Consider the following 14,378-nt stretch of genomic DNA (forward strand, 5'->3'; position numbering starts at 1 on the left):
AAATGCCTTTGAAATCCCCTGTTTCTCCACGCACGCACCACCGACTTCTCAGATATTTGTAGCTTGATATTTTCTCGTGTAAATTCCTTTTGTAACCTTGTATTCAGCCGACATAAGGCTTTATCTTGTAATTTTGCTATATAGAGAGGGGCACAACGCCTCCAAAAGATATTGGGGGGATTGATCCTTTGTATATTAACTTAGAAATATATAAAGCTCTGTTTTTCTCTCTTCTCCTGTTCTTCCCCATTTCTATTTTCTTAGTAGCCAAACAGCCTCTGAGGGCTTTTCCTCAGAGGATGATTGGCTAAAACTTTTAGTTTCTCAAAGTATGTATGTGATGGCTTGGATGCAATCCCATGGAAATTTCTTGCACCTGGAAGGTAAGGTAGTCGTTTTTCATTAATGGTTCATTAATGCAAAGTTTGGTTTTTATTTCCTTTGGACAACTTCCAACAACCAATACTTGATAATATTTTGGATTTCTATCCATTAGTTATCTCCTACGAGCTATTGGAAGGTGAGGTTTTCAATTCCAAGTTTTGCATTAATCCGTTAGAACCAATTTCAATGGCCATTGAAAGGTGAGTTTATCACCTAGAATGACTTTGAGTTGCCAATATTTGGTAAGCTTTTGGCTTTAGACCATTAGTTATCTCTTACGAGCCATTCAAAGGAAGTCTAAGGTGAATAACCATTGATGAAATTCACTACCATCTATTTTGCCATTTTAAAGGATTAAAACTTGATTTGCTAAATCGATACCGGTTCGGGAAGCAAGCATCACCATAGTTGCAACCCCAACGCGAGGAGCCTATCCTGAGATTTCCAATATGCATAAGAGCCAGAGCATAGCTATCCTATCTTTGAGAAACTTGTTTTTACACCCTTTCATTTTAGTCTTTAATGTTAGCTTAGATTAGTTTAAATCTTTCTAAAACATTTACATCTTCTTTTAAAGCAAACATCCATAAGAAAATCACCTATTTTCCTAATTTGAATATCACTAGTGTTTGCGAAAACCCTTCCCAGTGAACGATCCTAGAACCACTATGCTATAGTAGCTTGGCTACTTTAGTAATAGTATTTAAGGTATAAATTTTGTTGATACGCCTTTAAAGCTAAGCTATCATGAGTCACATCAGTAACTCTTTGATCCTGCTTTCTGCTATTTTATATTCTCATTCTTTCTGAGGTTTCATGCAATAATCTGTTTAGACAAGAAAATGAGGGCCTTTGCTGATTAGTCTTTGGGTCAAGTTTGTAAGTTGTCTGAGACTATGCATGTCTGATTCAACTGAGAGTGATTCTGTTATTTTTTGAGCATTCAAAATGGTCATTGGAGGTATATGAAAGATAAGGTTAGGATCCTTGCATTTTCGTTATTGCATGCCTAAACTCCCATGTATGGTGTGATTTGTTTTGTGAACAAAGCAAGTATTTCTCTCATTAGCAACCAGTTTTGATTTGCTTTGACTAAGCAAAGGTCTCTGGTGCTCGGATTCAAGTTTGGAATGAGAGTTCCTTAGCCCTCAATTTAGGTTTGCTTTGCTTCCTTCATAAGGGCTTCGTGGTTTCCCTTGTCATTGCATCTAGAGGACCTTTGGGGTTTTGGTGCCCATTTGTTGGTAAGGTTCTGGGTTTTAGAATTAAACTGATCTCTTGTGTGATTTGGTTGCTATTGGAGATCCTCTATTTTTTTTCCTTTATTTCTTTTTATTTCTTTTTCCTGCTCTTATCTTCTTCTGCTATTACTTGTGTGTGGTTTTCTTGGCTAACTGATCATTGATTGGGTTTCAAAGGCTGCCCAAGTTTTGTTTTTTTTATATTGGCCCCTGAGGCCTTGACCTTAGTAGTTTGTAAATAAAAAAGGGGCATTGGTTGACTATTTGATGCATTCGTTTGTTTTAAGCTTGAATGTGGAAAGAGAATTAATAGTCCTAATGGTTTATAAGGCAACTATTTAAAGCTTTGGTCATATATGATTCCTTATGAAGGCAAGGCTTTTGTGCTCATCAAATGGCATTCTTTGGGATCTTGGTTGCATGTATGTTTGGGGTAAGGACTCCATTGTTTGGTTGCATAGTGAGGGTAGAATTTGCATTCTGCTTGTGGCATTCATGTAAGGTCCTTGCTGCGTTATTGGTTTCAGGTTTGGAAATGTAGTCAATTTTTTTTTTTTGGGTTGCCATTGGGCTTTCGTTCTAAGTTCCCAAATACCAAAAATGGGCTTGCACCTTTAGTTTAGGGAACCATTCCCTTTAGTTTTGATTTGAGAAAAAGTCTCTTTGGATTGTTTTGTTTGGAATTTGCGGTAGACCATTTCAGTTTTTCAATTAGGATTAGAGGTTATGGCATATTGGTTGAGCCACTGTGCTCATCATTCAGCCATTGGGGCCTCGTTGGTCCTAGATTTGGCAAGGGAAGGGACATGGTGTTCATTTCCTTTGATTGTAGGAAATACGGTTAATTTGTTTGGGAAGTAGGCCCTTTCATTTGTGGCCTTGCCCTTTTAGGCATGTATGCTAAAGGCTTATGGAAAAATTGCATCTACTAAAGCATTGGCTTAAGTGGCGAATTTTAAAGGAAGCAATGCATTTTGGGTGGCTCAGGTTTGGCCTTTTATGGAACACATCGCATTGTTTCGACTAGTTCTCCCTCATCCGAGCTCGGAATTGAGTGCCATTTGTTTTGTTGGATTCCTTATTCTCTGAGGAAGTGATTACTACTCAAAAAGTGCTATTTCATAGCTTGTAATTAACTCTTTAAAACACTTTTGAGTAGTAGTTATCATCTTTTAACCCAATTAACATATTAAGGACCCTTGCAATCAATTCTAATCAAATTGTGTTAAGTTTTGGTGTTTTAATAGCTTTTTTATCACCAAAGCAATCTGAGATTGAGGAGAGTTCTTTGGAATCCATGGCAAAGCAATGGAAAGCTCAGAAACATGAAGAACCGAAGCTTTGAAGTCCTTTACCATAAGCAAATCCGGTGACGTAGCAAGGCTTGTGCACTTTAGCCAATGATTCGGACAACACATCCAAAATTCTGCTCCGCCGACATTCCACCTGGATGTCTCACATCCGGAATTCATCTCCGCCGACATTCCACCCGGATGTATCACATCCGGAATTATGCTCCGCCGCCATTCCACCTGGATGTCTCACATCCGGAATTCTTCTTCGCCGACATTCCATCCGGATGTTTCACATCCGGCTCTTGACGCCAAATGGGAGAGGAGGGCGTTTTAACTTCCCCGGTCAGACATATCCGGATCTTCTGAAAGCGCTTACTCGGAGAGTTTCGCAGCCATTTTGCACAGTGCCGCGGTGTTCTCCTGAAGCTTCCCAATATGTGCGACCGACATTTTGAGATATTTTGAGATATTTTGCTTTAGATATTTGATGTCTAAATCCCTAATGTGCGACTGACATTTTGAGATATTTTGCTTTAGATATTTGATGTCTAAATCCCCAAACTCTCCTTGTAACCCACCAATCATAGGATTCCTTAGTTATTAAGTTTGGAAAAAGGGTGAATAACCCCTTATATATAGTTTGTAATTTCCTTTACACAAGACATCGATCATAGATCGATCATATATCATCATGTAATCGGTAATAGTAAGAAATATATTTTACAGAGCACTTGCTTTATTTTTCCTATATATTTTTGTTTTCTCATTAGTTTTCTTTCTAGCCAATCAAACTCTGAGGATTTTTCCTCAGAGGATGAGAGGCTAGGCTCTTTGTCTCTTGAAGTGAAAAAAGCTGGGTAAGTTTCCGAATGAAAAATTGGAAGTTTTTTTGCTTTAGTTTTTAATGAAGAGAAAGTGTGACCAGTTAATGGTTTTTATCTTTTTAGTTAACTTAAAACACCTTTAAATCACCTGGGCCAACACTTGATAAGGCAAGTGATCTCCATCCATTGAGATGCACTAGTTTATCTCTTGCGAGCCTTTGGGAGGTGGTTTGAAGGTAGGATTTTCTAGAATAACCAACACTTGGTAAGATTTTGGACTCTAAGGAGACATCCATTAGTTATCTCTTATGAGCTTTTGACGGGTAATCCAAGGTTAAAGATCACCTTGAATGGAAAATGTTAGGTGAGAAGCGCGAGCCATTGCAAGATGCATTAGTGAGAGAGATTTAGTGTTTGAACCCATTAATGGGAAGCATCTGTACAAAACCGGTTCAGGAAATAACTATATGTTAAATCCCCAATTCAGGAAAAGAAACAAGTGATCGGAACTCCCTTTTTGAACAAGGAATCTGAGCCCAGTGATCTAAACTCCAAGAAACACTTTTCTTTGTAAGTAAAATCAGTTACTATTTTTGGTTAGTTTAAAACCAAACCTTTTTCCAATCTTTATGTTTTCTTTTAAAACTAACCTTGAAATGAAAAGGCACCAATTCATCTTTGAATTAATATCAATTGTGAAGTGAAAACCCATCCCAGTGAACGATCCTAAAGCCACTATGCTATAGTAGCTTTGTCTTTGCTATCTTAGTTCATGGTGTAATAGGTTATAAATTTTGTTGATTACTCCCTCAATCAAGGAGCACCAGCTGGACATGAATCAACTGATACACCGACTGGGCACGAATCAAGAAGATTCTGGTAAAGTTTATTCTCAATCGGATGATCCAGTTGGGAACCGGTTCAACAGGTGGCTTGGTGGCAGCCTTGTTTTATAAATGCTTTGCATTGTTTCGGTCGGTTCTCCCTCATTCGGGCTCGGAATTGAGTGCCGTTTGTTTTGTTGGATTCCTTATTCTCTGAGGAATATTCTAGTTAAGTTTCAGATTTTTTCTCAACCGGTTGAGCCATTTGGGAATTGGTTCAACCGGTTCTGCTAGGTAGTTCCAATTTCAGCGTGTTTTGACCCCCATTTTTGTTATGGTTTGGGCACTTAGGCTCCAAGGCACTTGTAGGCCACCTTTAGGGTCTGAATCCAGATTTGGTTTGAATTAATTGGGCCCACCTATGAGTTAAGGGTATTATTGGCTAGGAAGGTCTGGGGGGTTTATTGTGAATGTTTGGCTTAGGCACATTTTGATGTTTGTTTAAAAAATGCTTGCCATGTGTTGACTAACCCCTCATTGCAGCGCTTGGCTAGGGACCCAAGGTACGTACTTTGACCCATGGATTGAGCTCATTTGTGGGCCTTGGTATCTAGTGATTGATGTTTTGATATGTGATTGCCATGCATGCTTGTTGAGTATTTATTCCTTTTGGCTAATCATTTATGCAGCACTTGGCTAGGGACCACATGTATGTGTTTGATTGTTGGCTTTTGTGTTAGTATGCCCACATGGCATTTAGATTGTGATGCTTGTTGTGCATTGATGCTTATTGACTGATCTTTTCTACAGCGCATGGCTAGGGACCTCAGGTACACCATTTGTTGATTTATTGAGTGCCTATGCATGCTAGATATCAAGTAGGTTTGTGTGATTCGTGTTATCTATGATTAGCCTAAGAGGCTATTTGATCCTTGACCCATATACTCCCATATGCCCAATTCAATAGTAGAGACTGAGTTCCGGGCCTAGAGGGGTGTTACCTCACATGAGGTACCTTCCCGATAGGTAACCTGATCCCCGGACCTAGACTCAAGTTTCGTAGACCGTTTTTTCCATACTGGAGTCATTAAGGGTTTTTGTTCTTACTTAATTTTTCCCCTTTAAAAAATAAAAATAAGAAGTAAGTGGCAACTCCAAACAAAATCGTTCCTCATCGGGGACAGATTTTTTCAAAACTCGAAAACCACTTTTCCATTCCATTCTACACTACTTTTTTTTAAAAAAAGAGATAGCGAGTCATGCCTAAGTTGTTCATAGTATCTAAAACCCTGAGCTCATGAGCTAGAGTTGTTCATGTCATCCACAACCTTAATCTATTCATAACAATTAAAGCCTTGGGCTCATGACCAAGAATTGTTCATATCATCCACAGACTTGAGCTATTCATAGCATCTAAAGGCTTGAGCTCATAGGATCCCAAGTCGTTTATATCATCCATAAGCCTGAGTTGGTCATAGCATCCAAAGCCTTGAGCTCACGACTCGGAGTAGTGCATGTCATCCACAAGCTTGACATTTTCATAGCATCTCAAGTCTTGAGCTTATGACCTTAACTCATTAATGTCAACCAGAAACCTAAGTTGTTCATATCAACTTAAGGCCTGAGCTTATGCCTTGAAGTCGTTCATGTCATTCATAGCCCTAAGGTGTTCATGGCATATGGAGCTCTGAGCTCATGACCTAGAGTTGTTCATGTTAACCATAGCCCTGAGCTGTTCATAGGATCTAAGGACTTGAGCTTATGAACCAAAGTCATTCATGTCAACCACAGCCCTAAGTTGGTCATAGCATCTAGAGCCCTAAACTCATGGGAACGCAAGTCGTTTATATCATCCACAACTCTATGTTTTTCACAGCATTGGTAGCTTTGAGCTCAGGACTAAGAGTAACTCATATCATCCACAATCCTAGGCTATTCATAGCATTTAAATCCTTGAGCTTAGGACCCGGAGTTGTTCATGTTATCCATAGCCTTAAGTTGTTCATAATATCTAGAGCCTTAAGCTCATGACCTAGAGTTGCTCCTGTCATCCACAACCCTAAGTTGTTTATAGCATGTAGAGTTGTGAGCTCATGACCTGGCGTCGTTCGTATCAACCAAAGCCCTGAGTTGTTGATAGCAACTAGAGCCCTAAGCTCATGACCTTGAGTTGTTCATGTCATCCACAACCATGAACTGTTCATAACATATAGAGCTTTGGGCCCATGACCAAGAACCGTTCATATCATCCACAACCATGAGCTGATCATAGCATCTAGAAGCTTGAGCTCACTGGATCCCAAGTAGTTCATATCATCCATAACCTTGAGTTCTTTATAGCATCTAAAGCCATGAGCTCACGATGTGGAGCAACTCATGTCATCGTTGTTCATAGCATCCAAAGCCTTAAGCTTATAACTCGGACTAGCTCATCTCACCAATAAGCCTGACATTTTCATAGCATCTTAAGCCTTTAGTTCATAACCCGGAGTGGTTCTTGTGAGCCAGAGACCTAAGCTATTCATATCTTCTTAAGGCCTAAGCTTATGACCTAAAGTTGTTCATGTCATCCATAACCCTGAGGTGTTTGTAGCATCTACAACCTTGAGCTCAAGACTTGGAGTCGTTCATGTCAACCAAAACCTTGAGTTGTTCCTAAGATCTAGAGCCCTGATCTCACGACCCTGAGTCATTCATGTCAACCACAACCCTGAGCTATTCATAGTATCTAGATCCTTGAGCTCACAACCCGAAGTCATTCATGTCAACCATAGCCTTGAGCTGCTCATAGCATCTAGAGCCTAAACTCATGGGAACGTGAGTCATTTATATCATCCACAATGCTGAGCATTTCATAACATAGATAGCTCTAAGCTCAGGACCAGAAGTAGCTCATATCATCCACAACCCTAAGTTATTCATAGCATCTAGAGCCTTGAACTTAAGACTCGGAGTTGTTCATGTCATCAATAGCCTTATGTTGTTCATAGTATATAAGCTCATGACCTTGAGTCATTCATGTCATCCACAACCCTAAGCTATTCATAGCATGTAGAGCCATGAGCTCACGACCAAACACCGTTCATGTCAATCAAAGCTCTGAGTTGTTGATAGCATCTAGAGCCCTAAGCTCACGACCTTGAAATGTTCATGTCATCTACAACCATGAGTTGTTCATAACATATTGAGCCTTAGGCTCATGACCAACAATCGTTCATATCATCCACAATCATGAGCTATTCATAGCACATAGAGGCTTGAGCTCATTGGATCCCAACTAATTCATATCATCCATATGACATTGAGTTCTTCATAACACCTAGAGTTATGAGCTCACAACACGAAGCAACTCATATCATCCATGGGCTTGAGCTGTTCATAGCATCCAAAGCCTTGTGCTCATTACTTGGACTAGCTCATCTTACCCACAAGCCTGACCTTTTCATAGCAACTCGAGCCTTGAGCTCACAACCCGAAGTGGTTCATGTGAACCAAAAACCTAAGCTATTCATATCATCTTAAGGCCTAAGCTTATGACCTAGATTTGTTCATGTCATCTGCAACCCTGAGGTGTTCGTAGCATCTACAACCCTGAGCTCAAGACTTGGAGTCATTCAGGTCATCCACAACCTTGAGCTTTTCATAACATCTAGAGCCATGTACTCACCAACCAAAGTCTAGAGCCTTGAGCACATGACTCGGAGTCATTTATGTCTTCTATAGCCTTGAGTTATTCATAGTATTTAGAGCCCTTAGCTCATGACCTAGAGTCTTACATATCAACCATAGCCTAGGTTGTGCATAGCCTTTAGAGCCTTGAGCTTATGGAATCCTAAGCCGTTCATATCATCCACAATGTTAAGCTCTTTGTAGCATCGATAACCCTGAGCTCACGACCCGAAGTAGGTCATATCATCCTCATCCTCGATCCATTCATAGCACCTAGAGCACTAAGCTCATGACCCAGTGATTACTACTCAAAAAGTGCTATTTTATAGCTTGTAATTAACTCTTTTAAACACTTTTGAGTAGTAGTTATTACCTTTTAAATCAATTGGCATGTTAAGGACCCTTGCAATCGTTTCTAATCAAATTATGTTAAGTTTTGGTGTTTTTGATAGCTTTTTTATCACCAAAGCAATCTAAGATGAGGGAGAGTTTTATATAATCCATGGAAAAGCAAATGGAAGCTCATTTACATGAAGAATTCAAGATTTGGAGCTTTGTAGTTCTTTGCCAAAGCCAATCAAGAATGCAAGGAGGAAAAACAAAGAGAAAAATCTAACATGAAGAATTCAAGAGGAAAGCAATTGTTGGACACATTTATAGTACTTCCTGGAGTCCATTTCATGCATACTATATCTCGTTTCAAAGCTTGGGAATTCAGGAGTCCAACGCTTCAAACGGTGTGTGAATTGGAGTTGAAACGAAGAAGTTATGGCCGTTTGAAGACAACCGCACAAAGTTGAGCAGAAATTTCGCAGCCTAAAGCCCATTTCGCAGCTGCGAAATGAGCTGTGAAACCCACCTTTGGCACACGAGTGCCATTTCGCAGCCCATACCTCCATCTTCGCAGCTATGAACCACGTTGCGAAATCACCTCCAAGCTGCGAATGAAGTTGCAAGTCATCTCCAAGTTGCGGAATCATTTCCAAGTTGTGAAATCACATTCAACTTACAAAATGAAAGTTCAAACTTGGAAAATGAACAATTCAACGTGCAAAATCCACCTGTGTAATCTCAGATTTTTGCTACCGACTAAGTTAGATTTTTTCTCAAGATATTTTGTGTAAATTTCTATTTTCTCCTTGTAATCAATCAAAGATATTATTAGGATATTTCTTAGAAAATATCTTCTCTATATATATCTTTGAACCAATGTAAAGAAATCAATCTTGTAATATATGTAATCCGACGAAAGGAGGATCATAGGAAGAAATATATTTTACAGAGCACTTGCTCTATTTTTCCTTCATATTTTTGTTTTCTCGTTATTTTTATTTCTAGCCAAACAAACTCTGAGGATGTTTCCTCAGAGGATGAGTGGATAGGCTCTTTGTCTCTTGGAGTGAAGAAAGCCGGGTAAGTTTCCACATGCAAAACTTGGAAGTTTTGTTGTTTCAGCTTTTAATGAAGAGAAAGTGTGACCCATTAATGGTTTTTATCTTTTTAGTTAACTTAAAACGCCTTTAAATCACCTAGGCCAACACTTGGTAAGGCAAGTGATCTCTATCCATTGAGATGCACTAGTTTATCTCTTGCGAGCCTCTGGGAGGTGGTTTGAAGGTAGGATTTTCTAGAATAGCCAACACTTGGTAAGCTTTTGGACTCCAAGGAGACATCCATTAGTTATCTCTTACGAGCTTTTGACGGGTAATCCAAGGTTAAGGATCACCTTGAATGGCAAATGCTAGGTGAGAGGCATGAGCCATTGTAAGAAAAATCAGTGAGAGGGATTTAGTGTTTGAACCCATTAAGGGGAAGCATCTGTACCACACCGGTTCGAAAAATAACTATATATTAAATCCCCAATGCGAGGAAAAGAAACAAGTGACCGGAACTCTCTTTTTGTATTAGGAACCTGAGCCTGGTGATCTGAAACTCCAAGAAACACTTTTCTTTGTAAGTAATTTCAGTTATTTTATTATTGGTTAGTTTAAAACCAAACCTTTTTCACTCATACATCTTTATGTTTTCTTTTAGAGCTAACCTTGAAATGAAAAAGCACCAATTTAGCTTTGAATTAATATCAATTGTGAAGTGAAAACCCATCCTAGTGAATGATCCTAGAGCCACTATGCTATGCTAGCTGAGGCTATCCTAGTACATGGTGTAATAGGTTATAAATTTTGTTGATTACTCCCTTCTGAGGACCGCAATCAAGGAACACTAGCTGGACACGAATCAAATGGCACCGTTGTTGGGGACCATTGAGAGGACATGAATAAGTTGAAACACTAATTGGGAATGAGTCACCCAGATTCGTTCATGTCAATCAAAGCACTAAGTTGTTCATAGCATCTAGAGCCTTGAGCTCATGACCATAAGTTATTCATGTCATCCACAACCCTAAGTTATTCATAACAATTGGAGCCTTGGCCTTATGACCAACAATAGTTCATATCATCCACAACCATAAGTTGTTCATAGCACCTAAAGCCCTCAGCTCATAGAATCTTGAGTCGTTCATATCATATACAACCCTTAGTTGTTCATAGAATCCAAAGCCATGATCTCTTGATGTGGTGTAGTTCATGTCATGCATTGGTGTAATTTCTTTATAGCATCTAGATCCTTAAGCCCATGACCTGGAGTCGTTCATGTAAACCACAGCTCTAAGTTGTTCATAACATCTAGAGCTTTGACCTCACAACTCGGATTCATTCATATCATCCACAGGCCTGATCTTTTCATAGCATCTAGAGCCTTGAGCTCACAACCTGAATTCATTTATGTACACCATAGCACTCAGCTCATAGCATCTAGAGCCTTAAGCACATGACCCGAAGTTATTTATGTCGTCTACAACCCTGAGTTGTTCATAATATCGAGAGCCTTGACCTCTTGACCTAGAGTTGTTCATGTCAACAACACCCTTGAGTTGTTCATAACATTTGGAGGCTTGAGCTCACGTCTTAGAGTCATTCATGTTAACCACAACCCTCAATTGTTCATAAAAACTAGAGCCTTGAGCTAATCATAGTATTTAGAGCCCTAAGCTCACAACCCAGAGCCGTTCATGTCATCTATAGCCCTAAGCTATTCATAGGATGTAGAATCTCGAGCTCATGACTTGGAGATGTTCATGTCATCCACAGCCTGAAGCTTTTCATGGAATATAAAGCCCTAAGCTGACAACCCAGAGTCCTTCACATATACCATAATTCTCACATGTTGATATCATTTAGAGCCCTAAGCATAAGACTTGGAGTCGTTCATGGCAACCACAACCCTGAGCTATTCATAGTATCTAAAACCCCAAGCTTATGACTTGGAGTCATTCATGTCATCCACATCCTTAAGCTTTTAATAAAATTGAGAGCCCTAAGCTCAGGACCCAAAGTTGTTTATGTTATCCACAACCCTAAGTTGTTCATAGTATGTAGAGCCTTAAGGTCACAACCTTAAGTCCTTCATGACCTTCAGTCATTCAAGTTATCCACAACTCTGAGTTATTCATAACAAAGAAAGGCTTGGGCTCATAACTAAGAATCGTTCATATCATCCTCAACCCTAAGTTATTCATAGCATCTAGAGGCTTGAGCTCACGAGATCCAAAGTTGTTCATACCATTCACAACCCTAACCTATTCATAGCGTCCAAGGCCTTGAGCTCACAACCCGAAGTAATGCATGTCATCCTCAAGCTTTGCCCTTCCATAGCATCTCGAGCCTTGAGCTTACGACCAAGAGTATTTCATGCTAACTAGAGACCTGAGCTCTTCATATCCTCTTGAGGCCTGAGCTCACGACCTGAAGTCATTGATGTCATCCACAACCCTGAGTTGTTTATATCATCTAGAGCCTTGAGCTCAAGAACGAGAGTCTTTCAAGTCAACCACAACCTTGAGATGTTCATAGCATCTAGAGCCTCAAGCTAACAACCCAAAGTCATTCATGTCAACCACAACCTTTAGTTATTCATAGCATCTAAAGCCTTGGGCTCCTGACTCGGATTCATTTATGCCATCCATAGCCCTAAGCTTTTCATAGCATCTAGACCCTTGAGCTCATGACCCGAATTTGTTTGTCTACCACAACACTAAGGTCATAGCATCTAGAGCCTTAAGCTCACGACCTAGAGTCATTTATGTCATCCACAACCCTTAGTTGTTCATAGAATCTAAAGCCCTGAGCTCATGACCTAGAGTCACTCATCTTAACCACAGCGCTAAGCTATTCATAGCATCTAAAGCCATGAGGACAGGACCTTGAATCTATCATGCCATCTACAGCCTTAAACTGTTCTTAACAATCAGAGCCTTAAGCTCATGACTAAGAATGGTTCATATCATCCATAGACCTAAGCTATTTATAGCATCTAGAGGCCTAAGCTCAAGGCATCCCAAGTCTTTCGTATCAGCCATAACCTTAAGTTGTTCATAGCATCCTTAGCCCTGAGCTCATGACCTAGAATTGTTCATGTCAACTAGAGACCTGCATCGTTCATATCACCTTCAGGACCGGAGTCATTCATGTCAACCATAACCTTGAGCTATTACTAGTATTTAGAGCCCTAAGCTCATGACTTGAAGTCATTCATGTCACCCATAGCCCTGAGCTATTCATAACATCTAAAGTCCTGAGCTCACGACTTGAAGTCGTTCATGTCATCCACGACCTTGAGCTTTTCATATAATCTAGAGCCTTGAGCTCAAGACCCGGAGTGGTTTATGTACACCACAACCTTGAGGTGTTGATAACATCTAAAGCCCTAAGTAGATGACTTGGAGTCATTCATGTCATCCACGACCCTAAGTTCCTCATATTATTTAGAGCCCTAAGCTCATGATCCAGAGTCATTCATGTTAACCACAATGATTCGTTCCCAATTGGTGTCTCAGTTGATTCATGTCCTCTCAATGGTCCCTGATGGTGGTACCATTTGATTCGTGTCCAGCTGGTGTCCCTTGATTGTGGTCCTTAAAAGGGAGTAATCAACAAAATTTATAACCTATTACACCATGTACTAGGATAGCCTTAGCTAGCATAGCATAGTGGCTCTAGGGTCGTTCACTAGGATGGGTTTTCACTTCACAATTGATATTAATCCAAAGATAAATTGGTGCATTTTCATTTCAAGGTTTGCTTTAAAAGAAAACATAATCTTTGGTGGAAAAAGGATTGGTTTTAAGCTAACCAAAAATAGTAACTGATTTTAATTACAAAGAAAAGTGTTTCTTGGAGTTTAGATCACTAAGCTCAGGTTCCTTATACAAAAAGGGAGTTCCGGTCACTTGTTTCTTTTCCTCGCATTAGAGAATTAACATATAGTTAATTCGCTAACCGGTGTGGTACAGATGCTTCCCCTTAATGGGTTCAAACACTAATTCCCTCTCACTGATGCACCTTGCAATGGCTCGTGCCTCTCACCTAGCATTTGCCATTCAAGGTGATCTTTAACCTCGGATTACCCGTTAAAAGCTCGCAAGAGATAACTAATGGATGTCTCCTTAGAGTCCAAAAGCTTACCAAGTGTTGGCTATTCTAGAAAATCCTACCTTCAAGTCACCTCCCAAAGGCTCGCAAGAGATAAACTAGTGTATCTCAATGGGCGGAGACCACTTGCCTTACCAAGTGTTGGCCCAAGTGAATTGAAGGCGTTTTAAGTTAACTAAAAAGATAAAAACCATTAACGGGTCACACTTTCTTTTCATTAAACACTGAAACAACAAAACTTCAAATTCTTGCATTTGGAAACTTACCCGGCTTTCTTCACTCCAAGAGACAAAGAGCCTAGCCTCTCATCCTCTGAGGAAAAATCCTCAAAGTTTGATTGGCTAGAAAGAAAAATAACGAGAAAACAAAAATATATATATATGAAAAACAGAGCAAGTGCTCTGTAATATATTTTTCTTCCTCTCGCTGATTACATGATTATTGTCTCTAAGAACAAGCTCCCCAGATCGATTCTTTAAAGAAAATTACAAACTATATATAAGAGGTTATTCACCCTTTGTTCTTACTTAAAGACTAAGGAATCCTATGATAGGTGGGTTACAAGGAGAGTTTGGGGATTTAGACATGAAATATCTAAAGCAAAAAATCTCAAAATGTCGGTCGCAAATATCGGGAAGCTTCAGGAGAAATT

This window comes from Vitis vinifera, chromosome 13 (genome assembly GCF_030704535.1).
Source record: "Vitis vinifera cultivar Pinot Noir 40024 chromosome 13, ASM3070453v1".
Lineage (NCBI taxonomy): Eukaryota > Viridiplantae > Streptophyta > Magnoliopsida > Vitales > Vitaceae > Vitis > Vitis vinifera.